The sequence below is a fragment of the Pristiophorus japonicus genome, chromosome 14, assembly GCF_044704955.1.
Source record: "Pristiophorus japonicus isolate sPriJap1 chromosome 14, sPriJap1.hap1, whole genome shotgun sequence".
NCBI lineage: Eukaryota > Metazoa > Chordata > Chondrichthyes > Pristiophoridae > Pristiophorus > Pristiophorus japonicus.
Window position 1 is genome coordinate 93334477 of NC_091990.1, and position 25544 is coordinate 93360020.

At 50.2% G+C, this 25544-nt stretch overlaps 1 protein-coding gene and 2 non-coding genes across 11 annotated transcripts in view; all 3 read right to left on the minus strand.

Moving 5' to 3' along the window:
• Positions 1–25544, minus strand: part of LOC139279984 (activating molecule in BECN1-regulated autophagy protein 1-like) — a 505692-nt gene that overhangs the window by 474670 nt on the left and 5478 nt on the right. Inside the window, exon 1 of one of the 9 annotated variants that reach the window (XM_070899376.1) lies at positions 13126–13300. The exons of 6 other annotated variants lie outside the window; for them this stretch is intronic. The gene's annotated coding sequence lies outside the window, so the exon portion shown is untranslated. Of the gene's footprint in view, positions 1–12725; positions 12839–13082; positions 13301–25544 lie in introns of those variants that run through there. 2 more of the 9 variants (XM_070899372.1, XM_070899375.1) reach the window with 2 other exon arrangements.
• trnay-gua (transfer RNA tyrosine (anticodon GUA)) lies at positions 22221–22312 on the minus strand. The gene is given in 2 exon segments: positions 22221–22256; positions 22276–22312. It is a non-coding gene; the product is annotated as a tRNA-Tyr (tRNA).
• trnav-uac (transfer RNA valine (anticodon UAC)) lies at positions 22325–22397 on the minus strand. Its single transcript has one exon. It is a non-coding gene; the product is annotated as a tRNA-Val (tRNA).

The following is a 25544-nucleotide window of genomic DNA, read 5'->3' on the forward strand; positions in this document are numbered from 1 at the left end:
GGGGAGAGAGAGAGGGGGGAGAGAGAGGAGGGGGGTGGGGAAGAGAGAGAGAGAGAGAGAGAGAGAGAGAGAGAGAGAGAGAGAGGAGAGAGAGAGAGAGAGGAGAGAGAGAGGGGGAGAGAGAGAGAGAGGAGAGAGAGAGAGAGAGAGAGAGAGAGAGAGAGGAGAGAGAGAGAGAGGAGGAGAGAGAGAGAGAGAGAGAGAGAGAGAGAGGGGAGAGAGAGAGGGGAGAGAGAGAGAGAGAGAGAGAGGGGGGGGAGCGAGTGTCGGGTCGGGTCTGGTCGGCGGGGTGGGGGGGGGGAGTGGGTGTCGGGTCGGGTCTGGTCGGTGGCGGGTCTGGTCCGGAGGCAGGGGGGAGGTGTCGGGTCCGGTAGGGGGCGGGGGGAGGGGGAAGCAGGAGCTGGCCGTGGGAGGAGCCTTATTCACGCAGCCCCAGTGAGGCCATTCAGCCAGGGCTAGGGGCTGCGTGCTTCGGGCCCCTCCCACACAGTTCGGCGCCTGGAGCTACTGCACTTGCGTGCCCCACTGTAGCGCGCATGTGCAGAGGTCCCGGCACTGTTTTCAGCGCAGGGACCTGGCTCCGCCCCCCCCCACCAGCTCGTGCTGGCTGCGCCGAGGGCCAGAGGACCTGTAAGTAGGTGGAGAATACCGAGGATTTTTTTAGGCGCGAAAAACGGGTGCCCAGCTCGGAGGGCGCCCGTTTTTTTTTCTTGTGGAAACTTGGGCCCATAAAGTGAGTTCTTAGGTGACTGAACAGTCCAATACAGGAATTACAGTCTCTGTCACAGGTGGAACAGTCCTTGAAGGAAAGGGTGGGTGGAGCTGGTTTGCCGCACGCTCCTTCCGCTGCCTGCGCCTGGTTTCTGCATGCTCTCGGCGATGAGACTCGAGGTGCTCAGCGCTCTCCCGGATGCTCTTCCTCCACTTAGGGCGGACTTTGGCCAGGGACGCCCAGGTGTCGGTGGGGATGTTGCATTTTATCAAGGTGGCTCTGGAAGGAGGAGAGCATGCCAGGAGATCTCAGAGATGCAGTAATCGTGACCATCTTTAAAAAAGGAGACAAGTCCGACTGCGACAACTGCAGACAAATCTCCGTTATCAGCCACTGGGAAAGTTGGCACTAGAATCCTCCTTAACCGACAGTGCGGATTTCGTCCTCTACAGGATACAACGGACATGATTTTTACAGCACGACAACTGCAAGAGAAATGCAGCAAACAGCGCCAACCCTTGTACATGGCCGCCTTTGACCTTACAAAGGCCTTTGACACTCAACCGCGAGGGGCTATGGAGCGTCCTCCTCCGTTTCGGCTACCCTCAAACGTTCGGCAACATTCTCCGCCTGCTCCACGACGACATGCAAACCATGATCCTGACCAACGGATCCATTACAGACCGAATCCACATCCAGACCGGGGTCAAGCAGGGCTGTGTCATCGCGCCAACCCTCTTACTCGCTGCAATGCTCCACCTCACACTCAACAAGCTCCCTGCTGGAATGGAACTAAACTACAGAACCAGTGGGAACCTGTTCAACCTATGTCGCCTCCAGGCCAGATCCAAGACTGTCCCAACCTCTGTCGTCGAACTGCAGTACGCGGACGATGCATGCATCTGCGCACAGAGTCTGAACTGCAAGTCATAGTCGAACGGGAGTAAGACACCGAGACTAACATAGCAGCCCAACTGCTGTGCTGTCTGAGCTGACCTACTTCAGCAGACCAGGAATACCTTTGATCTTCTGTTCTGTGCAGTGTAGTATTACAATGGCCAGTACCTTTATTTAACAGGGGATCCATAACTAGGCCAGAAGGATAAGGAATACTTCACCCTCTACTGCCCCTCCCAAAAAACAAGCAAATCCAAAATTAAGTGAAAAAAGGAGCCGTGGGAGGGAGGTATTGCCAATAAACCTGAAAATTAAAACCCATGATTTCTGTCATAAATTTTGATTTACCCATCAATGTCAGCTGTGCTTAAATTTATGTTCTTGGTGTCAGATAGAACTAGTTTTTAAGCAGTTCACAAATGCAAGTGCAGATAAAAGAAGCCCTTTGTCTCAATTATTACAGAATTTGTGACTCCACTGCCTTCCCCAGTAGGCCATTAATAACTTTGTTAAAAAGTGCTTCTCAACATCAATTCTGAAGTTATCTTTAATCTCAGCCTCAGGACATCGCTGCAGGAACTCCTGCCCAATCATCTTCAGCTGCTTCATCAAATGACCTTTGTCTGCATAAGGTCAGAAGTGTGGATGTTAGCTGATGATTGCAGTGTTCAGTTCCATTTGCAACTCCTCAGATAATAAAGCAGTCCATGCCCACATGCAGCAAGATCTGGATGACATTCAGGTTTGGGCTCATAAGTGGGAAGTAACATTCACACCACACAAGTGCCAAGTAATGACTATCTCCAACAAGTGAGAGTCTAACCACTGCCCCTTGACATTCAGCGGCTTTAACATCGCCAAATTCCTCCATCAACATCCTGGAGATAACCATTGACCAGAAACTTAACTGCACCAGCCACATAATACTGTGGCAACAAGAGAAGGTCAGAGGCTGGGTATTCTGCAGTGAGTAACTCACCTCCTTACTCCCCAAAGCCATTCCACCATCTACAAGGCACAAGTCAGGAGTGTGACAGAATACTCTCTCCTTGCCTGGATGAGTGCAGCTCCAACAACACAAGAAGCTCGACACCATCCAGGACAAAGCAGCTTGCTTTACTGGCACCCCATCCACCGTCTTAAACATTCACTCACTACACCACCGTGGCTGCAGCATGTCCAATCTACAAGATGCACTGCAGCAACTCGCCAAGGCTTCTTCAGCAGCACCTCCCAAACCCGCAAACTCTACCATCTAGAAGGACAAGGGCAGCAGATGCATGGAAACAGCATCACCTGCAAGTTCCCCTCCCAAGTTATACATCATTCTGACTTAGAAATATATCGCCATTCCTTCATCATTACTGGGTCAAGATCCTGGAACTTCCTCCGTAACAGCACTGGGAGGACCTTCACCACACGGACTGCAGCAGTTCAAGAAAGTGGTTCACCACCACCTTCTCAAGGGCAATTACAGATGGGCAATAAATGCTGGCCTTGCCAGCGATGCCCACATCCCAGGAACAATTTTTTTTTAAATTATAACATTGTCTCTGTTTACAGTTGAGGTTTAATTTAAAATATAAAACTCTGGATGAAATTGTTCTAGTGTTTGACATCCGACATAAATTCCTTCTTGTTCACTTCTTTTTAACACTGAAAAGTCCAACTTTTTCTCACCAATCCTCATAACTTAACCTTCTGATACTCAAAATCAGTCCCTTGGCCCCTCTCTACACTGACTTCAAGGTTTGGATATTTCTTTGTATCTCAGTGACCAGAACTAAAGACGGTATTCAAGGTGCAACCTGGGCCAAACACTTGTGCAACGCAAGCTGTGCACAATTGATTTGGCAATATCGCACAACATTGTATAGTAGCAATCAATAAAACTAATAACACGATAAATTTGGAGCACACATATCAGTCCCAGAATTCTTTCAGCCTCTTCAAGACAAACGTAGGTCCCCTGCAGTCAGAATCAGGGGAAGTCATAACGGGGAACAAAGAAATGGCGGACCAATTGAACAAGTACTTTGGTTCGGTATTCACTGAGGAGGACACAAACAACCTTCCGGATATAAAAAGGGGTCGGAGGGTCTAGTAAGGAGGAGGAACTGAGGGAAATCCTTATTAGTCGGGAAATTGTGTTGGGGAAATTGATGGGATTGAAGGCCGATAAATCCTCAGGGCCTGATGGACTGCATCCCAGAGTACTTAAGGAGGTGACCTTGGAAATAGTGGATGCGTTGACAGTCATTTTCCAACATTCCATTGACTCTGGATCAGTTCCTATGGAGTGGAGGGTAGCCAATGTAACCCCACTTTTTAAAAAAGGAGGGAGAGAGAAAACAGGGAATTATAGACCGGTCAGCCTGACATCGGTAGTGGGTAAAATGATGGAATCAATTATTAAGGATGTCATAGCAGTGCATTTGGAAAGAGGTAATATGATAGGTCCAAGTCAGCATGGATTTGTGAAAGGGAAATCATGCTTGACAAATCTTCTGGAATTTTTTGAGGATGTTTCCAGTAGAGTGGACAAGGGAGAACCAGTTGATGTGGTAAACTTGGACTTTCAGAAGGCTTTCGACAAGGTCCCACACAAGAGATTAATGTGCAAAGTTAAAGCACATGGGATTGGGGGTAGTGTGCTGACATGGATTGAGAACTGGTTGTCAGACAGGAAGCAAAGAGTAGGAGTAAATGGGGACTTTTCAGAATGGCAGGCAGTGACTAGTGGGGTACCACAAGGTTCTGTGCTGGGGCCCCAGCTGTTTACACTGTACATTAATGATTTGGACGAGGGGATTAAATGTAGTATCTCCAAATTTGCGGATGACACTAAGTTGGGTGGTAGTGTGAGCTGCGAGGAGGATGCTATGAGGCTGCAGAGCGACTTGGATAGGTTAGGTGAGTGGGCAAATGCATGGCAGATGAAGTATAATGTGGATAAATGTGAGGTTATCCACTTTGGTGGTAAAAACAGAGAGACAGACTATTATCTGAATGGTGACAGATTAGGAAAAGGGGAGGTGCAAAGAGACCTGGGTGTCATGGTACATCAGTCATTGAAGGTTGGCATGCAGGTACAGCAGGCGGTTAAGAGAGCAAATGGCATGTTGGCCTTCATAGCGAGGGGATTTGAGTACAGGGGCAGGGAGGTGTTGCTTCAATTGTACAGGGCCTTGGTGAGGCCACACCTGGAGTATTGTGTACAGTTTTGGTCTCCTAACCTGAGGAAGGACATTCTTGCTATTGAGGGAGTGCAGCGAAGATTCACCAGACTGATTCCCGGGATGGCGGGACTGACCTATCAAGAAAGACTGGATCAACTGGGCTTGTATTCACTGGAGTTCAGAAGAATGAGAGGGGACCTCATAGAAACGTTTAAAATTCTGACGGGTTTAGACAGGTTAGATGCAGGAAGAATGTTCCCAATGTTGGGGAAGTCCAGAACCAGGGGACACAGTCTAAGGATAAGGGGGAAGCCATTTAGGACCGAGATGAGGAGAAATTTCTTCACCCAGAGTGTGGTGAACCTGTGGAATTCTCTACCACAGAAAGTTGTTGAGGCCAATTCACTAAATATATTCAAAAAGGAGTTAGATAAAGTCCTTACTACTAGGGGAATCAAGGGGTATGGTGAGAAAGCAGGAATGGGGTACTGAAGTTGCATGTTCAGCCATGAACTCATTGAATGGCGGTGCAGGCTAGAAGGGCCGAATGGCCTACTCCTGCACCTATTTTCTATGTCTATGTTTCCCGAGCGATCAAAACTGTTCATTGTCCAAGTGCCTCTCCCATTATTTTTCCAATGCCTCAAGCTCATCTAATTTAGGTGTTCTCATACAGGAAACACAAAGTTAGCATTCAAGTACAGCTAGCAATTAGGAAGACAAATGGCATGTTGACCTTTATTGCAAGGGGGTTGGAGTACAAGAGTAAGGAAGTTTTACTACAATTGTACAGGGCTTTCGTGAGACCACATCTGGAGTACTGTGCACCATCAGAGAAATGACGGACATGCCTTCGAGGTGGTGCAACAAAGGTTCACCAGATTGTTCTATGAGGAGAGATTGAATAGATTGGGCCTATACTCACTGGAGTTTAGAAGAATGAGAGGTGATCTCATTGAAACATAAGATTCTGAGAGAAACAGACAGGGTAGATGCAGAGAGGCTGTTTCCCCTGGCTGAAAGGTCGAGAACGAGAGGACATATTCTCAGGATAAAGGATAGGCCATTTAAGACTGAGATGAGGAGGAACTTCTTCACTCAGAAGGTTGTGAATCTTTGGAATTCTCTACCCCAAAGGACTGTGGATGCTAAGTCGTTGAGTATACTCAAGGCGGAGATAGACAGATTTTTGGACTCTCAGGGAAACAAGGGATATCGCGATCGGACGGGAAAGTGCAGTTGAGATCGAAGATCAGCCATGATCTTATTGAATGACGGAGCTCGAAGGGCCGTATGGCGCACACCTGCTTTCAATTCATTTCTGCTGCTGAAACCCCCATCCGTGCTTTTGTTACCTCTAGACTTGACTATTCCAAGGCACTCCTGGCTGGCCTCCCACATTCTACCCTACGTAAACTTGAAGTCATTCACAACTCCGGTCAGCCTGACATTGGTCGTGGGTAAAATGATGGAATCAATTATTAAGTATGTCATAGCAGCACATTTGGAAAGAGGTGACATGATAGGTCCAAGTCAGCATGCATTTGTGAAAGGGAAATCATGCTTGACAAATCTTCTGGAATTTTTTGAGGATGTTTCCAGTAGAGTGGACAAGGGAGAACCAGTTGATGTGGTGTATTTGGACTTTCAGAAGGCTTTCGACAAGTTCCCACACAAGAGATTACTGTGCAAAGTTAAAGCACATGGGATTGGGGGTAATGTGCTGACGTGGATTGAGAACTGGGTGGCAGACAGGAAGCAAAGAGTAGGAGTAAATGGGGACTTTTCAGAATGGCAGGCAGTGACTAGTTGGGTACCACAAGGTTCTGTGCTGGGGCCCCAGCTGTTTACATTGTACATTAATGATTTAGACGAGGGGATTAAATGTAGTATCTCCAAATTTGCAGATGACACTAAGTTGGGTGGCAGTGTGAGCTGCGAGGAGGATGCCATGAGGCTGCAGAGTGACTTGGATAGGTTAGGTGAGTGGGCAAATGCATGGCAGATGAAGTATAATGTGGATAAGTGTGAGGTTATCCACTTTGGTGGTAAAAACAGAGAGACAGACTATTATCTGAATGGTGACAGATTAGGAAAAGGGGAGGTGCAACGAGATCTGTGTGTCATGCTACATCAGTCATTGAAGGTTGGCATGCAGGTACAGCAGGCGGTTAAGGCGGCAAATGGCATGTTGGCCTTCATAGCGAGGGGATTGGAGTACAAGGGCAGGGAGGTGTTACTACAGTTGTACAAGGCCTTGGTGAGGCCACACCTGGAGTATTATGCACAGTTTTGGTCTCCTAACTTGAGGAAGGACATTCTTGCTATTGAGGGAGTGCAGCGAAGGTTCACCAGACTGATTCCTGGGATGGCGGGACTGACATATCAAGAAAGATTGGATCAATTGGGCTTGTATTCACTGGAGTTCAGATGAATGAGAGGGGATCTCATAGAAACGTTTAAAATTCTGACGGGTTTAGACAGGTTAGATGCAGGAAGAATGTTCCCAATGTTGGGGAAGTCCAGAACCAGGGGTCACAGTCTGAGGATAAGGGGTAAGCCATTTAGGACCGAGATGATGAGAAACTTCTTCACCCAGAGAGTGGTGAACCTGTGGAATTCTCTACCACAGAAAATTGTTGATGCCAATTCACTAAATATATTCAAAAAGGAGTTAGATGAAGTCCTTACTACTAGGGGGATCAAGGGGTATGGCGAGAAAGCAGGAATGGGGTACTGAAGTTGCATGTTCAGCCATGAACTCATTGAATGGCGGTGCAGGCTCGAAGGCCTACTCCTGCACCTATTTTCCATGTTTCTATGTCTAACTCGGCTGCCCATGTCCGAACTCTCACCAAGTCCTGTTTACCTATCACCCCTGTGCTCGCTGACCTACATTGGCTACCGGTTAAGCAATGCCTCAATTTTAAGATTCTTATCCTTATTGTCAAATCCTTCCATGGCCTCACCCCTCCCCCTATCTCGAATCTCCTCCAGCCCTGCACTCCAATTCTGGCTTCTTGAGAATCCCTGATTTTAAATCGCTCCACCATTGGGGGCCGTGTATTCAACTGCCATGGTCCTTAGCTCTGGAATTCCATCCCTACCGCTCCTTCCTCCTTTAAGACACTCCTTAACATCTATCTCTTGGACCACCTGTCCCAATATCTCGATGCCAAATTTTGTTTGATCACGCTCCTGTGAAGCGCCTTGGGACGTTCAAAGGCGCTATAGAATTGTAAGTTGTTGTTGAACACCTTACACTTGTCTGTACTAAACTTCATGTGACACAGCTCAACCCTCTTGGAAAGTTTAGCTCAGGTTAGCATTTGTAAATTTGACTAAATTCTAATTCTTTTTTGTTCGTTCATGGGATATGGGCATCACTGGCAAAGCCAGCATTTATTGCCAGCCCTAATTGCCCTGGAGAAGGTGATGGTGGTGGAGCCGCCTTCTTGAACCGCTGCAGTCCGTGTGGTGAAAGCACTCCCACAATGCTGTTGGGGTGTTCCAGGATTTTGACACAGCAATGAAAATGGAACAGCAATATATTTCCAAGTCAGGGTGGTGTGTGACTTGGAGGGCAACTTGCAGGTGATGGTGTTCCCATGCGCCTGTTGCCCTTGCCTGGAGACACATATAGGCCCGACTGGGTAACGACGTCAGGTTTCCTTCCCTAAAGGACATTAGTGAGCCAGTTAGGTTTTTACAACAATCCGGTCATTTCATGGTTACCATTACTGATACTAGCTTTTTAATCCAGGTTTATTTAATTAACTGAATTTAAATTGCCCAGCTGCCATGGTGGGATTTGAACTCACGTCTCCGCATCATTTGCTCAAGCCTCTAGATTAGTACTCCAGTAACATAACCACGATGCTACTGTTCCCGATTCTCAATTCAGGTTGTTTATGCATATTAGGAAAAGTAGAAGATCCAGCAGCAATCTCTGGGCTAGCAATGTGATGCCCAGGGCAATACACTTGGTACAGCTCTCCAACCTGATGTTGAGGGCAATACACTTGGTACAACTCTCCAACCTGATGCCCAGGGCACTCCACCTGTTACAACTCCCCAACCTGATGCCCAAGGTAATACACTTGGTACAACTCTCCAACCTGATGCCCAGGGCAATACACCTGGTACAGATCCCCAAAAGTAAAAGCCTATTGAATGCAAGGGAAAGTGGCAAGTTGATCAAAAATTGGCTCAGTGGCAGGAAGCAAAGGATAATGGCCGTTTTTGTGACTGGAAGGCTATTCCCAGTGGGGTTCAGCAGGGCTCAATGTTAGGTCCTCAGTATTGCTTTTTGTGGTATACATCAGTGATTTAGGCTTCAATGTAGGGAACATGATTAAGTAGTTTGCAGATGATACAAAAATTGGCCGAATGGTTGACAGTGAGGAGGAAGATATCAGTGGACAGTTCAGGTGGGAAGAAAAGTGGCAAATGGAATTCAATCTGGAGAAGTGTCAGGTAATGCATTTAGGGAGGGCTAACAAGGCAAGGGAACATAGAAGAAATGGTAGGATACTGAAGTGTCGAGGAAGAGAGGCACCTTGAAGCATATGTTCACAGATGCCTGAAGGTAGGACAGGTGGTTAAGAAGGCAGACAGGGTTCTTTCCTTTATTAGCTGAGGCACAGAATACATGAGCATGGAGGTTATGCTCAGACTCGAAAAACACTAGTTAGGCCACAGCTGGAGTACTGCGTACAGTGTCGGTAACCACATTGCAGGAAAGATGTGATTGCACGAGATAGGGTAGAGAAGAGATTTACAAGTATGTTGCAGGACTGGAGAATTTTAGCTCTGGGCAATGATTGGATAGGCTGGGATTGTTGTCTTTAGAACAGAGGAGGCTGAGGAGAGATTTAATTGAGGTGTATAAAATTGAGAGACCTGGATAGAGTGGATAGGAAGGACCCATTTCTCTTCATAGAGGAGGTCAATACCAGGGTGCACAGATTTTAAGTAATTGGTAGAAAGATTAGAGTTGTTGAGAATTTTTTTCACTCAGAGGGTGGTGGGATCTGGAACTCACGACCTGAAGAAAGACAGAAATCCTCATTACATTTAAAAAGGTACTTGGATATGCACCTGAAGTGATGTAACCTGCAAGGCTATGGACCAAGAGCTGCAAAGTGGATGAGGATGGATAGTTCTTTTTCGGTTGGCATAGACATGATGGGCCGAATGGCCTCCTTCTGTGCCACAAAACAACTTGTATTTATAAAGTGCCTTTAATATAGCAAAATATCCCAAGCCCATCAGGGGGGAACCATCAAACAAAATTTAACACCGATCCACACAAGGAGAAATTAGGACAGATGACCAAAAGCTTGTTCAAAGATGTACATTTTAAGGAGCGTCTTAAAGAAGGAGAGGTAGAGAAGCAGAGAAGTTTAGTAAAGAAATTCTAGCGCTTGGGGCCAAGGCAGATGAAGGCATGGCCACCAATGGCGGAGCGATTAAAATCAGGGTGCTCAAGAGGGCAGAATTAAAGGAGTGAGATATCTTGGGGGTTGTGGGGCTGGAGGAGATTAGAGAGATTGGGAGGGGTGAGGCCAGGGAGGAATTTGAAAACAAAGATGAGAATTTTAAAATCGAGGCATAGCTCAACCGGGAGCCAATGTAAGTCAGCGAGCACAGGGGTGATGGGACTTGGTGCGAGTTAGAACACGGGCAGCTGAGTTTTAGATGACCTCAAGTTTACGTAGGGTCGAACTTGGGAGGCCAGCCAGAAGTGCATTGGAATAGTCAAGTCTCGGTGGTAACAAATACATTAATTGGGATTTCAGCAGCAGATGAGTTGAGACAGGGGCAGGGACAGGCAATGTTACGAAGGTGGAAATAGGCAGTCTTAGTTATAGCACAGATGTGGTTGGTAGCTCGTGTCAGGGTCAAATATGGTTCAGCCTCAGACAAATGGTAGGGAGAGGGATGGAGTCGGTCGCTAGAGAACGGAATTCGTGGCGGGGACCGAAGACAATGGCTACGGTCTTCCCAGTATTTGAATGGAGAAAATTTCAGCTCATCATGTAAACTTCTAGGATTCTGACCTGATGCCCAGGGCACTGCACCGAGTACAGCTCCCTAAAATGATGCCCAGGGCACTCTTCCTGGCAGAACTTGATGCCCAAGGTACTCTACTTGGTACAGCTCCCATGCTTATATTGCTCCCCTAATAACTGCCCACTGCTTCCATTCTTCAAACCGGTTATCAACATTGAGCTGACACCTCAAGCTTGTGTCGCAGTTAAGTTGGGCAAATAAATAACTTGCCAAATGAATGCACAAACTAATTTTGCTTATTCTGTAATCATTTTACAAATTTACCCACCTGGGTATATGAATATTTTAAAATACTTGCATCAGGTTTGGCAAGAAACATTCCGCTCAAACCTGGGTCCTTCTCCCCACAACCAATTTAATCAGTTGTCAATTCAAAAAATACTAAACATTTGGTGGCATAACTGTCTTTTTAACTTGAGTATTATTACTTATCCATCTATCCTCCCAAAAACGTACTATAAAAATGATTTTCAGCAAAAACACTTTACATGCATAAAATGTGGACATGGACATTAAAGAGACCCCTCCAAAGAGCCCTCTGTGTACGGTTACTTCAGCAATTTGAAATAGATTGTTTACAACATAATTCAGTCGTTTAACCTGTGCTGCTGTCTCCAAGTGATGCCTTGCCAGAGGATTAACAATGTTGTGCAGTCGGCATTTTAAAACTGAGTAATTGGATGCGTATTGTTCGCACAGATCAGGCCTTTTTTTATTGTTTTAAAAGATTTTGCTTACATCAAGAGTTCCATACAACAAGAACAAGCTCAAAGTGCGAATCTTGTGTGTTTGGATCAGATATCTTGACTTAATGCACAAACTAAATCCTAGCAAATGCTTTATCACAACATAATGAAATCTAGTGACATGCAGTCACGCTGACACTGAAGCTTTCAATGACTGTACATCAAAAGAAGTGCAACTAAGGCTAAAGCAATCAGAATTGGGACCACTGACTGCAGTTTTAAAGCTTTTGGCAAGCATTTGGTAATATAGCTTCATGCCTACCGAGAGCACAGAAACCATGTTAAACAAATGGCACTATAAAGGTTTCATAAACAAAACCTGTATGAACAAAACTACATCAAGACTCAACTTGGACCAGAGTAGAGTACCCTCTGGTAGTCTACTGAAAGAGCAGGGTTTTTTTTGTTCACTAACAGAACATTTTGTGTGATGATTCAGCTTGATCAGCAGTGTTAACAGTAGATCTTTCCAAACTATCAGACCCACAAATTTCAAATGGTCACACCAGCAAATAAGAGAGCATTTGCATACTGCCTCATCCCGATTCCAATGTCCCTTCCAAAATTGCAATAAATGAACTGGAATACTGCGGATACAAAATTAAGACAGAAGCTTCGAGTGCTCAACAGTAAAATAACTGGTCTTTTCCCACAAAAGCAGTCACACGAAACATCCGGAATCACTTTTCTTCACACAAATTTAAAAAAAGATAATTTACAAATATAACTTACATTGCCTGTATTTATAATTGCAATACTATATGCAAACCAATCTTTATAAAATGAATGGCACGTGTAGCAACTCCAGCAGGAACAGACAGCTGTTTTGCTGTCAGTTGTCTGCATAGAAGGGTAGAATACGATCTCGACAAAGTTCCAAGACAGTTACAGATGTACTGATTAATAAAATGCAAAAAAAAGCTATAGACGGCAACACAAGCGTACAGCAACATTCGTGTATTTCAAACTTCTACCCGCTTTCATGGCGTGTCACAAAAGTGGGAAATTTAGTTCCTGAATTTCCCAAATTATGACTATCTCCATCCCAAATACCATGCCCAAAATAAAACAAAATGTCTTCGTGATGTGAGGATATACTGAGAACAGTGTTCTTACACAGGAAATGGGAGATGTGCGAGGAGAGGCGAAGGCTTGCTGGTGACATTTCATCGGTGAGGTTTTGGTTTTTACCGCCTCTTGATAGTTTAGTGCCACACCTGGTTGCAAGAGAGCACAGCCTGCAGGGGAGGGGAGGGAGAGGGAGAACCTGCAATGGACCCAAGGGTCGCGGCCCGTGCGCTGCTGCGGGGGGGGGCACGCGATTTACGTCTCCAGACGTGAAGATTTGACGCGCCATGAACAGAGCCGGGGGGGGGGGGCGCGCGATTCACGTCTCCAGACGTGAAGATCTGACGCGCCATGAACAGAGCCGGGCGGGGCAGGAAGATTGTGGAGCTTTGGGCTCGGGCCTACCGTGTACACAGGCAGCAGGGTCCCCGCTCCGCCCCACACACACCTCTCCCCGCTTTATGCACGTAAGCCTGCGGCTGGCGGGGCCGGGTTCCGAGGATCGGTTGGTTCTTTGTTGGGTGTGTGTTTTTTTTTGTTGTTTTTTTTGGGGGGGGAGGTATTTCCCTTCCCCCTCCCCCCTCCGCCTCTCCTCCTCCTCCTCCTCCTACTACTAAGAAGAAACAGCAGATCCAGAGAAACCAAGCGGGAGCAGGCGGGAGCAATCGAGCGAGGAGCGTCGGCCAGCATCACAGAGCCAGGCCGGGACAATCGAGCCCAGAGCGCCAACTGAGCGTCGGCCAACGTCACTGAGACAGACGGCAGCAAGCGATCGACGAGCGCCCTGATCTGCTCCCAGTGCCAGCACTACTGCAGCCACCAGCTGATGAGCCAATTCTGGCCCCACTCCCTGCAGTTCACACATCCTCAGTACCCACACAACCCCCACTTCTATCACAAGCCCCCCCACACACCTTGGCAACTCAATCCGAACTGCATTTATTTTTCATCTCGAATCTCCTCCAGCCCCAGAACCACCCTCCCCACCCCAGATTTGTCTGTGCTCCTCTAATTCTGCCCTCTTGAGCATCCGTGATTATAATCGCTCAACCATTGGTGGCCCTCCGTCAGCAAAGAGTGACTAAGAACAGCAAAGAGTGACTAAGAAAGCAATAAAGAAAGGAAAGATAGATTACGAAAGTAAACTTGCGCAAAACATAAAAAGAGAGCAAAAGCTTTTACCGATATATAAAACAGAAGAGTGACTAAAGTAAATGTTGGTCCCTTCGAAGATGAGAAGCGGGATTTAATAATGGGAAATGTGGAAATGGCTGAGACCTTAAACAATTATTTTGCTTCGGTCTTCACAGTGGAAGACACAAAAACCATGCCAAAAATTGCTGGTCACGGGAATGTGGGAAGGGAGGACCTTGAGACAATCACTATCACTAGAGAGGTAGTGCTGGACAGGCGAATGGGATTCAAGGTAGACAAGTCCCCTGGTCCTGATGAAACGCATCCCAGGGTATTAAAAGAGATGGCGGAAGTTATAGCAGATGCATTAGTTATAATCTACCAAAATTCTCTGGACTCTGGGGAGGTACCAGCGGATTGGAAAGCAGCTAATGTAATGCCTCTGTTTAAAAAAGGGAGCAGACAAAAAAGGCAGGTAACTATAGGCCGGTTAGTTTAACATCTGTAGTGGGGAAAATGCTTGAAGCTATCATTAAGGAAGAAATAGCGGGACATCTAGATAGGAATAGTGCAATCAAGCAGACGCAACATGGATTCATGAAGGGGAAATCATGTTTAACTAATTTACTGGAATTCTTTGAGGATATAACTAGCATGGTGGATAGAGGTGTGCCTATGGATGTGGTGTATTTAGATTTCCAAAAGGCATTCGAAAAGGTGCCGCACAAAAGGTTACTGCAGAAGATAGAGGTTCGCGGAGTCAGAGGAAATGTATTAGCATGGATAGAGAATTGGCTGGCGAACAGAAAGCAGAGAGTCGGGATAAATGGGTCCTTTTCGGGTTGGAAATCGGTGGTTAGTGGTGTGCCACAGGGATCGTTGCTGGGACCACAACTGTTTACAATATACATAGATGACTGGGAAGAGGGGACAGAGTGTAGTGTAACAAAATTTGCAGATGACACAAAGATTAGTGGGAAAGCGGGTTGTGTAGAGGACACAGAGAGGCTGCAAAGAGATTTAGATAGATTAAGCGAATGGGCTAAGGTTTGGCAGATGGAATACAATGTCGGAAAATGTGAGGTCATCCACCTTGGAAAAAAACAGTAAAATGGAATATTATTTGAATGGGGAGAAATTACAACATACTGCGGTGCAGAGGGACCTGGGGGTCCTTGTGCATGAAACTCTTTTTGGGAGTAAACAAAAAACATTAAACCGTGCCCCCCCCCCCCCCCCGATCTGGGGGAAACACCAAACATTTACAGGCCCTTTTATTTTTTTTGTGGGGTTTTTTTTGGGCACAAAAACATATTTTTCTCCAAGTGCCTCCTATAAAAGGGGAGGGGGACACTAAAAGCACCGGCAATTAAAACAAATTAACTTAAAAACATAAAATCAAATTAAAATTTGGTTGCCGGGCGTGATGATGCACTCCAGTCCCTCCGGTGCCCACCTCTCGCGGAAGGCCGCAAGCGTACCAGTAGACACCGCGTGCTCCATCTCCAAGGACACCCTGGACCGGATGTATGCATGGAGGAGAGGCAGGCAGTCTGGCTGAACGACCCCCTCGACCGGCCGCTGCCTGGACCGGCTGATGGCCCCCTTGGCCGTGCCCTGGAGCAGTCCTACGAGGAGGCCCTCGGACCTACCCGCTCCCCTCCGCACAGGGTGCCCGAAGATCAGGAGTGTGGGACTGAAGTGCAGCCAGAATTTCAGGAGCAGCCCCTTTAAATAACAGAACAAGGGCTGCAACCTCGTGCACTCAATAAAAACATGGAACATGGACTCTTCCAGACTGCAGAAATTGCAGGCGGCCTGGGAGCCCGTGAACCGCTTAAAAATTTATTGCACGGCACTGCTCCGTGCACCACCCTCCAGGCCAAGTCCCCGACAAATAGTGGGAGGACCCCTGCGTAGAGTGCCCTCCATCGGGGACCCCCGCCTCCTCCGGACGGCAAGATGGTACGCCATGGCGTGTCCGGACGGCAGGCAAGGATGGCAAAGTTGAGAGTGTGCAGGAGCAGCCCGTACAGGAAACCCCTCCGCGCGGAACTGAAAGGCACGGAGGGTATTTCCCCAAGGCGGCTCAAGTTGTGAGGCGCCGGCCCCCGAGGGAGGTTCCGGGGTTTGGCGCCGATGAGGAATTCCGTCCGGACGGGGGTCAGTTCGGACGGGATCTCCCCACATGCTTGAGCCTCCTCGATGCACCTAACGGAGTCGGGGCCCAGAGCTCTTTTTAGCGACTCGATGGCATCGGCCGCGTGGCGGACGTTGGCAGAATTTAGGCGCCGCGCCAGCGTGTCTGGCACCATCCAGCCCGCTCCTCCGCCATCAAGCAGGTCCCTGACCTGGTCGCCTCACCAGCCACAGCCCTCTCGTCCGACCACCACCTAAAACCTTGGTCGTGGAGGTACGGATTCCCGAGCAGCGGTTCCTGCAGGACGGCCGCCACTCCAGCCGGTGGAGAGCTGCGCTTGGTGGAGACTTTGTTCCAGACCCTGATGAGTTCCTTGTAAAAGACAGGCAGCTCCCGGAGGGCGGTCCTGACGCCCCCACACTCACAAACAGGAGCTGCATGTCGTAGTTGAGGCTGTGCTGCTGGCGGAAGAAATACGTCGCCAGAGCACGCCACCTAGGAGGGGGCTCGACGTAAAGGTATCTCTGCAGGGTCTGAAGACGGAAAGTCGCGAGCTGGGTGCTGACGCACACCAACGACTGACCGCCCTCCCCAAGCGGGAGCCTCACGACCACCGCAGAGACCCAGTGCTTCCTGTTGTTCCAGAAGAAGTCCACCAGCTTCTTCTGTATCTTGGCGACAAACGCAGGGGGAGGGGTCAAAGTGACCAGCCGGTACCACAACATGGCGGCCACCAGCTGGTTTATGACTAGCGCTCGGCCCCTGTAGGACAGCACTCGGAGCAGTCCTGTCCAGTGCCCTAGGCGAGCGACGACCTTGGCCTCCAGCTCCTGCCAGTTCGCCGGCCAGGCTTCCTCGTCGGGGCTAAGGTAGACTCCCAGATAGAGGAGATGGGTCGTGCTCCAGGCAAAAGGCCCGAGCTCCTCCGGCAGGGAGTCCACCCGCCACTGACCCACCAGGAGTCCGGAACATTTTTCCCAGTTGATTCTGGTGGAGGATGCGGCCGAGTAAATCTCCTGGCACTCACGCATCCTCCGCAGGTCAGCGGGATCCTCTACCGCGAGGAGCACGTCATCGGCGTAAGCCGAGAGGACGACCTCCACGCCCGGCCCTTGCAGAGTCAGTCCAGTCAACCTCGTCCGCAGGAGGCGCAGGAAAGGCTCCACGCAGATGGCATATAACTGGCCGGACATGGGGCATCCCTGGCGCACCCCTCTCCTAAAGCGAAGGGGCGCCGTCAAGGACCCGTTAACCTTAATCAGACACTCCGCAGCGGCGTACAAAAGTCGGATCCGGGCGACGAAATGCGTCCCGAACCCGAAAGCGCGCAGAGTCCCGAGCAGATAGTCGTGATCCACCCTGTCGAACGCCTTCTCTTGGTCGAGGGATAGGAAGGCGACCGACAGACCAGCCTCCTGGGAATAATGGATGAGGGTCCCGGACCAGGTGGATGTTATCATGGATTGTCCGGCCCGGGACCGTGTAGGACTGGTCGGGGTGGATCATGTGGTCCAGCACGGCACCAAGGCGAGCAGACAGCGCCCTGGCGAAGATCTTGTAGTCCGTGCTGAGGAGGGAGACCGGGCGCCAGTTCTTAAGGAGGCGGAGATCACCCTTCTTAGGCAGCAGGACGATGACTGCCCTGCGCCAAGAGAGGGGCATCTCCCCGGTCGGCAGACTTTCCCCCAGGACCCGCGCGTAGTCGCCCCCCAGGAGGTCCCAGAACGCACTGTGGAACTCTACGGTCAGCCCATCCAGCCCCGGGGATTTTCCCCTCGAGAGCCGGTCGAGGGCACCGGTCAGCTCCGCCAGGCTTAGCGGAGCTTCTAGATTTTCGGCGCCCTCCGGGCTGACCTTCGGCAGGTCCTCCCACAAAACTCTACGTGCTTCCTCGCTGGACGGCTCCGGAGAGAACAGGGCCCCGTAATATTCATGGGCCCTGTTGTTGACGCCCTCCGGATCCGAGACGAGAGAGCCGGCGTCGGCCAGCAGCGTCAACAGCTGCTTACGGACATTCTGTCTTTTTTCCAGCGAGTAGAAGAAGGGGGATTCGCGGTCCAGATCCCGCAGGAACCGGATCCGCAACCTCACGAACGCGCCTCGGGACCCGACGAGCTGCAGGTCCTTTAGCGCGGCCTTCTTCGCTTCGTACACCGTCCGCAGGGCCGGGTCCCCAACGACTTGACCAAGACGGGACTCCAGGTCGAGCACCTCTTTTTCTAGGCACCCGACCCTGGCCGCCCGCCTCTTGGTCGACCCCCTCGCGTACTCTTGACAGAAGACGCGGACGTGAGCCTTGCCCACGTCCCACCATAGCCTCAAGGAGGGGAAGCCCCCCTGCTTCCTTCTCCAGTCGGCCCAGAAACGACGGAACGAGTCCTGGAACCGCACGTCCTCCAGCAGCTGGTTGTTAAAATGCCAGTACGCGGACCCAGTCTTCGCGCGGAGCGAAGCGAGCTCCACCCACACCAGGTGCTGGTCCGAACACGGCACCGGCCGCATGGAGGCCGCCGGGACGCAAGAAACGTACGCCCGAGACACGTAAAGGCGGTCGACTCTGGACCATCCTACTCCAGGCCTCACCCAAGTAAAGGCGCTCGAGTCGGGATGGAGATTTCGCCAGACATCCACCAAGTCGAAGGACCCGACCAGGTCCCTCAACTTCTCCATCACCGTCATGCTCTGCAGGGCACTGGAACGGTCCCTCGCCTCGAGGGTGCAGTTAAAATCCCCCCCGAGGACAATGCAGTCGCCGACGTCGACGGAGCCAAGAAGAGCGGACACCTCTTCAAAGAAGCGAGTTTGCTGCAGGCCAGGCTGAGGGGCGTACACGTTCACGAGATGGAGCGGCACGTCCCCCAGGCGAACCGTTACGTGCAGCAAGCGGCCTGGCACGGGCTCCTCGACCCCCAAGATCTCCGGCTGAAAATGCGGGGCTAGCAAGATGGCCACCCCACTAGAAGTGGCGGTGAGGTGGCTCATGCGGACCTCTCCTTGCCATTCCAGGAGCCACGTGGCTTCGTCTCCCGGAACGGTGTGGGTTTCTTGCAGGAAGCACGCCGCATATTTCCCCTCCCGCAGGAGCGAAAAATTGTTAAATCTACGGCGTGCCTCTCTGCTGCCGTTGATGTTGAGGCTGGCTATGGTTATCTTCATGACAAAAGCATAGTGCAACCTCTACCTAACCTATTGTGGGGGAGGGAGCGGAGTCTTTTGTTGACCTCCACTCCTTCAGCAGCCCAGCGAGGAACTTTTTGAGCCGGCGCAGCTCAAGGCCTTGTGCCTTTGATAAGGGCCCGCCCGCGGCCATGGTTTTAGCGGCGACGCGGACGGAAGCGACGAGCAACACCGGCTCGGACCATCTTTCCAGGGCCAGACGGGCTTGGTCGCGGCGACCCCGGCACTGGACCAAAAAGTCCCGGAGTTCCTTTGCAGGAATGAGGAGGGTCTCAGCGACGGACGCGAGAAGATCCACCGCCTCACTGGCGATGGACTCGAGATCTTCACCCGCGTCCTCCACCGAGTCCCCGTCCCCCTCCGGGAGGTCGCCGCGAGCAGCCGGCCCGTCGACCGCACGAGGTACGGCAAACGGCCCGGCCGCTCCATCTGGCCCTGGCTCCGCCCCGATCCCACCCCCAGGATCGTCGGCAGAGGAGTCCCCATTGGGCTCTTTTAAAATTGGTGCTGGGTCGGGAAGCGACAGCGGAAGGGGTTCCTCCTCCGCCCCAGGAACCGAGGAACACGAAGAGACCTGGTCAAAGTAATGTTCCAGGTCCACCAAGCACCCCAGCTCCAAAGTAGGGGGCGAGGGTTGTTGTTCTTGCCCCTCCCCGCCGCCACCCCCCGGCCCAGCGTGTACAGATTCATTAAAATTAAAAATTTCCGTTTCTGCCGAGTCGAGCAAGTTCCGGGGGAAGTTGGGTATTGGCTGGGCGGCCTCAGGTTCGGCCTTTTCGGCCCCGCCCGCCTCAGTCCCCGGGACGCTCGACCCGGCGGCTACGCATTCTTCCGCTGGCCCCACACCCCCAACGACAGGCAGATCTTCCACGCCATCCCCGGGAGGCAGCGGCCGGGCAGCTTCGGCTGCCTCACCCTCCCCGGGGACAGATTCCTCTCGCCTACAGCGCAGCTTGGGGGCGCTGGTGGGGGACGCGGGACACGCGGCGGGCACCGCCTCCTCCGCGAAGGGATGTTGTTCCCCCCCCCCCCGCCTCATTGGAGCGGCGCCTCCTTTTTTTCCCGGGGGTGGCGCGGAGACAGGGAGACACCCGTGTCTGCCGAGGCCTCCCGCTCCACTCCCCCCTTTTTCTTGTCTTGCCCGCGCCCGAACCCCTCTGCGGTATTAGTCAAGGGCTCGGGCACGGGCTCAGGGCACCCCGCGCTCGCCGGTGACGGGGTTGGGCCGAGCGCGGTAAACAAATCGTCTGCCGCACCGAGGGGACCCGCCTTCAGATGTTTCGCCTTCTTCCGCGCCTTCCTTCCGATCAGACGCTCTCCCTCCCCCCTGCCGGAGGCCGTGAAAACGAAGGCCCTCGACGATGCCCGCGCACCTACGGCTCCTGCCATGCGGACGCAACTAGGGGGAGGGGTGGCGGCGGCGCCAGCCTTGGCCGCCTTCGGTGGTTTGCCGGCCTTGGAGGCGGGGCAGTTCTTGCGAACGTGCCCCACCTCCCTGCAGGCATGGCACCGCACGCCGTCCGACGTCCAGAAGACGCGGTAGGCAGTCCCCTCGTGCACCACATTAAAATGACCCTCCGTCGTCTCCTCCCGCGCCAGCCAGACAAAAAGCTGGCGGCGGAAGGAGAACACGTGGTGCAGGCTGTTCTCTCTGAGGCCGAGCGGTATGGGGTTAATCCCCAACCTTACCTCCCCCCAGTTGGTGTAGGTGAGGGAGGAGGAGCTCAGCGGGAACAAAGGGCGGGACATTTGATATGATGACCCTCTGCGCGGTGGCCTCGAGAGGTCCACCGGCAGGAACGTCCCGCCCACCGTGAGCCCCCTTTCAAGGGCCAGGGACACCGCCCGCTCCGACCCCAGGAAGAACACAGCCTTCCCAGACATCTTAGAGGCTGCGACAATGGCCGAGGGGCCGACTACCCCAGCCATCGCCCGCACGCACTCCTCGATGCTCATTGTGGGGTGAGTGTAGCTCTTGACCCCGTGTTTTTTCGTAATCAATCTGAAAGGTGGCAGGGCAGCAGGAGGCGTAGGACATGCCGTGGATGTGGACGCCGCCTGCGCATATGTCCTTGCTGGCCCCGCCACCGGCGTGGATAGGGTCGCCATCACGGGGTCCCTTTAAGGGCCACACCCACCCCAAAGTCACAGGCCTTAATGGTCTTAATTGGCCTCGTTTAATAAGACTGAGCAGAGGAGCTCTTAACGAGGCACACCTCTCCCCAAGTTGACAATTGGGGAGGGGCCTTGCTCCCTCTGCTCAGTTGTTTTAATTGTTTTTTAAAATTAGGAGGAAGGGCTCTCAGAGAGAGAGGGGAGAGACAGAGAGAGAGCGATAGAGACAGGGGGTGTGGGAAAGAGGGATGCTGCGAGGGCAGGTCTCCCCTCACAGCGATGGGTAGGTGTTTTTCTTGGGGTGCACTCCCCAGATGATGGAAAAAAAAAGAAACACAGTCTTTGCGGGTGGTCTTCGGGTGGGGGGGGGGAGAAGATGTCTTCACCTGGGGTAGCTGGAGCCACCCAGGCACACACTCCCAACGATGTTTAATTAGGGGACTTAAATATTCTTCAGCCTGGTAGCTCCAGCTATCCCAGGCTAGGCAATGGGGGAGGGGTGCTTCAGTGCTGTGTGGGGCCTAACTGTAGGCAAGACCCCCACACACACTTCCACACACACACACCCCCCGCGATGTTCCGGCCCTCGAGTGGTCTTCTTTCCTCCCCCCACCAATACAACAAAGTCTTTTAGGGGGAATGCACCAAAACACACCCACCTTTGGTTGTTGAAGTTTCTCCCTCCTTCCACACTGGATGGTGTTCTTTTTCCTCTCTCTCCAACACTCTGTAGCAGCAATAAGGTGGTTGAATTTGCAGCTCCCCTCCTCTCCCTCTAGATGGATTAGAATTGTAGAAAGCCCCTTCCCTCCTTCTCTTCCTGGGCTGGTCTCAGGGCTCTCCAGGCCTTCCTAGGCAGGAGCAAAGCAGGTAGCTCCTTCCCTCACTGCAGCTCAGCTCCAACTGAATAGGCCACGCCTCCACTGCTCCACGATTGGTCCTTGTGCATGAAACTCTTTTTGGGAAGGTACACTAGCTCCTTCGAGCCGGAATTGAACCAGCGACCTAAGGATGACTTTGCTGAGTATTCCATTACAGTCCGCCGCTCTACCAACTGAGCTATCGAAGGGAAGCGGCATAATGTTTCTACCCAGGATCGAACCAGGGACCTTTTGCGTGTAAAGCAAACGTGATAACCACTACACTACAGAAACTCTTTTTGGAGTTTATCTGAAAAACATAAAACATTAATCGGTGCCACCCAACCTGGATGACACACCAGACATTTACAAGGCCCCTTTTTTTTTTGTGTTTTTCTTTTTTTTTTTGTTTTTTTTTTGGGCACTAAAAATCAAATTTTTTTCCTCCAGTGCCCCCTATAAAAGGGGAGGGGGACACTAAAAGCACCGGCAATTAAAACAAATTAAACTTTAAAACGTAAAATCAAATTAAAATTTGGTTGCCGGGCATGATGATGCACTCCAGTCCCCAAAAAGTTAGTTTGCAGGTGCAGCAGGTAATCAGGAAGGCGAATGAAATGTTGGCCTTCATTGCGAGAGGGATGGAGTACAAAAGCAGGGAGGTCCTGCTGCAACTGTACAGGGTATTGGTGAGGCCGCACCTGGAGTACTGCGTGCAGTTTTGATCACCTTACTTAAGGAAGGATATACTAGCCTTGAAGGGAGTACAGAGACGATTCATTAGGCTGATTCCGGAGATGAGGGGGTTACCTTATGATGATAGATTGAGTAGACTGGGTCTTTACTCGTTGGAGTTCAGAAGGATGAGGAGTGATCTTATAGAAACATTTAAAATAATGAAAGGGATAGACAAGATAGAGGCAGAGAGGTTGTTTCCACTGGTCGGGGAGACTAGAACTAGGGGGCACAACCTCAAAATACGGGGGAGACAATTTAAAACCAAGTTGATAAGGAATTTCTTTTCCCAGAGGGTTGTAAATCTGTGGAATTCTCTGCCCGAGGAAGCAGTTGAGGCTAGCTAATTGAATGTATTCAAATCACAGATAGATTTTAACCAATAAGGGAATTAAGGGTTATGGGGAGCGGGCAGGTAAGTGGAGCTGAGTCCACGGCCAGATCAGCCATGATCTTTTGAATGGCGGAGCAGGCTCAAGGGGCTTCGTGGCCTACTCCTGTTCCTAATTCTTATGTTCATGCCTGGGCCCCAAGCTCGAACTACCTGTCTAAACCTCTCTGCCTCTTTCCCTTCTTCAAGACGCTCCTTAAAACATACCTCTTTGGTCACCTCCACTAATTTCTACTTATGTGGCTCGATGTCAAATTTTTTGCGCATAATACTTCTGTAAAGCGCCCTGGGACGTTTCACTATGTTAAAGGCGCTATATAAATACAAGCTGCTGTTGTTGTATGAGCAGGGAATATCCCGGACAACATTCCTCCCCCCATCAGCACTGCAAAATAAAATATGGTTGTGTTGTTTATGGGACCTTGCTGTTCGCAAATAACAGCCCCACTTGCCGACACAAAATGAACTGCACTTCAGAAAAACTCCATTCGCTATAATGCGCTTTGATATAATTTAACGATGCGATTTCCTTAAATGCAAGATTTTTCTTTGGATGCTGGTTTGAGGAATTTGAATTTTGTGGACCTGGAGCACCAGTCAATAGTCAACAAATCGAAAATCTGTAACAGATTTAAACGTTGTGCACCCTGATGCTTCTGATATGCATCCACACAACCTAAAGAGAAAAGGTTCCAGCACTATGGACGAGATCTTGATCTGTTCTACACCTTTTGATGTAGCAATAAAAATCTTTCAATTCTTTAAAAGACACAATTTCTTCTCTTCTCTCATGAGCCCAAAACGAATTGATGCATGCATTTGCTACATTACAACAGTGACTACACTCCAAAAGTACTTAATTGGCTGTAAAGCTCTTTGAGAATTCCGGTGGTCGTGATCGACGTTATATAAATCCAAGTCTTTCTTCTTTCATTGCCTTTAATCCTTATTAAAATAGATATTTTTGGGCTTAATATCTCCTGATAGCCTTGGCTCAAAGGTAACACCCTGACCTCCGAGGTAGAAACTCGTGGGTTCAAGCCCTACTCCAGAGATTTCAGCAGATAATCTGGGCTGACATTTCAGTGCAGTACGAAGAGAATGCTGCATTGTTGGGTGTGCAGTTTTTCAGATGAGACATGCCTGTCTTCTCGAGTGGACATAAAGAATCCCATGGCACTGTTGGAAGACGGGCAAGGGATGTTCTGCCCAACATTTGCGATACCAACAAGACAGATTATCTAGTAATTTATCTCACTACTGTTAGTCGGACCTTGTTAGACCACAAATTGGCTTCTTTTCCTGCATTACAACAGTGACTACAAAAGTTCTTCACTGGTTCATCGTCGAAAATTACGACACAGAAGGCAGCCATTCGGCCCATCGTGTCTGAGCCAGTCGAAAAAGAGTTACCTCCCCTAATCCCACCTTCCAGCACTCGGTCCTTGTAGGTTACGGCTCTTTAAGTGCACACCCAAGTATCTTTTAAATGTGATGAGGGTTTCTGCCTCTACACTCCCAGTTCCAGACTCCCAATATCCTCTGGGTTAAGAAATGTTTCCTTATCGCTCCTCCAATCTTTCCACCAACCACCCTAAATCTATCCCTCCCCTGGTCATTGACCCCTCCACTAAGGGAAATAGGTCCTTCCTGTTCACTCTATCTAGGTCCGTCATAATTTTTATATAACTCAATTAAATCTCCCCTCAGCCTCCTCCGTTCCAAAGAAAACAACTCCAACCTATCCAATCCCTCCTCACAGCTATAAAGTTTTCTAGTCCTGGTAACATCCTCGTAAATCTCCTCTGTACCCTTTCTACTGCAATCACATTCTTCCTGTAACGTGCGACCAGAACTGCACGAAGTACTCAAGCCACAGCCCAACCAATGTTGTATATAGTTCTCGCATAACTTCCATGCTCTTGTATTCTATGACTCGGCTAATAAAGGAAATAATTTCGTATGCCTTTTTAACTACCTCATCGACCTGTCCTGCCACCTTTAAGGATCTGTGGACATACACTCCAAAGTCCCTCTGTTCCTCCATACCTCTCAGCATCCTCCCATTTATTGTGTATTCCCTTGCCTTATTGCACCTCCCGAAATGCATTACCTCACACTTTTCCAGATTTAATTCCATTTGCCACCCCTCTGCCAAACTGATCAGTCCATCGATATCTTCCCACAACCCAGAGCCTTCCCCCTCACCTTCAACCACCCGCCCAACCCCTGTATCATAAGACTATAACAAATAGGAGGAGTAGTAGGCCATTTGGCCCCTCGAACCTGCTCCGCCATTTAATAAGATCATGGCT